Raw genomic sequence first — 3,206 nt, 5'->3', positions numbered from 1 at the left:
GAGGTAGTAGGGTGGGTGAAGGAGTGACGGCGTTTTTGGGAAGAGAGGGGCTGGACAGCGGAGGAGGCGGAGGAGATGATGGAGGAGAGGATAGAGGCAGTGAGTGAGGAGATAGTGAAAGGGGAAAAGAAGAAGCAACAGGGGAGAGATGGGAAAAGATAGGAAGCGCAAGGTACAACATGTGGTACGGGAGGGTGAAGGGAGAGCGGATACCGGGGTATCTGAAGAAAGGCTGGGGAGAGAGCAGGTGGCAAAGGGTGGCCAGGTACAGGTTGGGAAACGAGATGAGAGGTGGAAAGTATTGGTTGGAGGAGGAGAAGAAAGTATGTAAGGTCTGTGGGTGAGAGGAGGAAACGTGGGAACATGTGTGGGAAATGTGTAAGGGAGGGTTGAGGGGAGTGGTTGGCAGGGGATGGTGGGGAAGTATTAGGGGATGAAGGAGGAGAGGAATGGATGAGGAAGGTGGATGAATGGAGGAAGAGCAGGAATGGAGAGATATGGGAGATGAAGTAAATGGAGAGAATGCATAGGAATGGAGTGAAAGAGAGAGCAGCCGAAAGAGGAGGTCCAGGAGGCATGGGAAGGATGGGTGAGGTGCAGGGAGGGGAGAGAGCAGAGAAGCATGTATGTGTGGGACAGGGAAAAATAATAACGCGGCGGATATTAGTGAAAGATCGTTCTCTCTCTCTATGGCGTGTTTTTAGGACACGTTTAATTAAGTTAGGGTAAGTTAGGATAAGTTTAAGGTTAAGATTGGGGTAAGAGGGAGATGTAATTAAAATTGTAACCCCGAGGGGAATCAATAATTGATATATATATTAGACGAGGTGTACAAAATTTTTGAAAAAAATTTTAATTGGTCGGAATCGCAAAAGAAATAGTAAAAGTTGGTTTTTTCAGCTTTTTTATCAGAGCCTGTATTGAAAATTTAAGGAATGTATTTGATTTGCTCGAATAAATTATATCTACGCTTAAAATTTCACAGATATTGGTTAATTCGATTACGAGTTATAAACGATTAAAAGTGTGGTTTTAAGTCGAAAATCATGAAAAACGGCAATTTTTCCACTTTTAAGCGTTTATAACTCGTAAACGAATTAACCAATATCGGTGAAATTTTCAGCATGGATGTAATTTACTCAAGCGAATCAAACACATTTTTTAAATTTTCAATACAGGCTCAGATAAAAAAGCTAAAAAAACCAACTGTTACTATTTCTTTTGCGATTCCGACCAATTCAAACTTTTTTCAAAAATTTTTTACACCTCGTCTAACAAACTAAACCTTCCAACTTCTCAATAAAATTCAAGTCATTTGATCAGATTTTTAAAAAGTTATGTTGGCTCAAATAGTGTAGACTCAGTTTTGCTGGTTAGTGTATGTATATAAAGCGAGAAAACTCAAGGAACGTAAAGAATATATTTCGCAGAAGTTACAAGGGAATAGCAATCCCTAAGACCCATATCCTATAAATTCCAAATTCAAGGTAACAAGATCTATTCAAATTAAAACATTAATAAAGAAATAATGAGAAAATACCTGTGAAATTTCTTCTTAACTGTTGAAAACAAAACACGAGGCCCTGGGGTGACCGAGGAACCAGTCAGTGAGGTGAACAGCGAACCCACATTGCATCCAATGGCCGGCCTCACACTTGAAAACACTGAAAATAAATAATAACATGTATTCAACGGCAGAAGGTAAAGTTTTTAAGCTACTACACGCGGTAAGGAAAATAAATTATAGGGACAACCTGAGAATAAATGAAGGGATCGTTTGCGGTGCGATTAGAAATTGTCTCTACCTGAAATACATCCACTTGTGCACTTCATTCAACGTTTATAAACTCAATGAATAGATATATAGAAACAACTTATAGTGATCATGTATAAATAACTTCTGTGAATATGATTGCAAAGTGAAAAAACATTGACCACTTCGACTCGATAATTTCATACCTCCCTTCATATATTAATGTATATATATATAAGGCGCTAAAACTCATGGAACCTAAAGAATATATTTCGCAGAAGTTATAAGGGAATAGCAATCCCTAAGACCCGTATCCTATAAATTCCAAATTCAAGAAAACAAAATCTATTCAAATTAAAACATTGATAAAGAAATAATGAGGAAATACCTGCAAAATTACTTCTTAACCGTTGAAAAGGAAACATGAGACCCTGGGGTGACCGAGGAACCAGTGCGTGAGGTAAAGACCGAACCAGCATTGCATCCGTTGGCCAACCTCACCCATTTGAAAACACTGGAAATAAATAATAACATGTATCACTCAATGAATACATATATAGAAACAACTTATAGTGATCATGAATAAATAACTTCTGTGAATTTGATTGCAAAATGGGAGAACATCGACTCGATAATTTCATAGGGTGGATAATAAAAATCTCCTTGTACATTTTAACCAAAGAACCCTCCCGCGCCCTAAAGAACAAATTCGGTCATTCAAAATAGGCAGAAGTTTACATCAAAATAGACAGTTTTTGCAAATATCTCGGAAAATAAAGAGACCGCCGTACTGTGCGGACAAATGGCCTGTTTTCGGGAAAACTTATCAAAATGTATACTCCAAACCTAATCGCCATAATACGTACTTACAACACACGGCACTGACACGAATGGCTGCTCTGAAGTGAATACTGGCCGACGCTTGCGAGCGAATGTTCGATGGCATTCCTTCGACCGCCTTCGGAACCGATCTTCGCTTCTTTCTCTGCAGCTTCCCGTGGACCGTCGCCGCGCCGCCGCGTATACAATGTATGTTGGCGGTTCGTCGGCGTGCTTGCCGCTGCGCGATGCCCAGGCTGCCACATGTCCATTTTCATCTGTCTTTTTCGGCGGTTTATTTGACTTCGAATAATTTCCGGAGGCGCGTTCGAATGCTGTAACGAGGACAGAGCAGTCAAAGACTGGCGCGCGCGTTGCAATGTATGTGGTTGTATCGCCCAATGACAAAGCAAGGATCAAATAAAACTCTAGTCTATATATAGACACTTATGAATCGTAGTTCTTTTTAGACCTTTGAAATTTTGAATCATTTCATTTTTGGTTTAATTTAGCTTCACACATGAATTTATTGACTCTGTTGTAAACATTTATTTCATAATAAAAAAAGAGAGACCGAGGTGTGTGCATGAATAATAGTGGTAAAGTATTTTTAAGTTATAACATTCGCAAAACA

General features: G+C 39.5%; 1 long non-coding RNA gene across 2 annotated transcripts; it reads right to left on the bottom strand.

Moving 5' to 3' along the window:
* Positions 1–1,576: 1,576 nt before the first annotated feature.
* On the bottom strand, positions 1,577–2,811 carry LOC143365152 (uncharacterized). Of its 2 annotated transcripts, none has more exons than XR_013084503.1 (3): positions 2,620–2,811; positions 2,142–2,267; positions 1,577–1,664 (listed from the first exon to the last, which is right to left on the bottom strand). It is a non-coding gene; the product is annotated as an uncharacterized LOC143365152 (long non-coding RNA). The 2 variants fall into 2 exon arrangements; XR_013084502.1 differs by having other exon boundaries at positions 2,624–2,811.
* Positions 2,812–3,206: the final 395 nt, after the last annotated feature.

This window comes from Halictus rubicundus, unplaced genomic scaffold, assembly GCF_050948215.1.
Source record: "Halictus rubicundus isolate RS-2024b unplaced genomic scaffold, iyHalRubi1_principal scaffold1448, whole genome shotgun sequence".
Taxonomy (NCBI): domain Eukaryota; kingdom Metazoa; phylum Arthropoda; class Insecta; order Hymenoptera; family Halictidae; genus Halictus; species Halictus rubicundus.
Note: the sequence above shows the minus strand (reverse complement) of the source record. Positions and strands in the feature narration are given on the sequence as shown.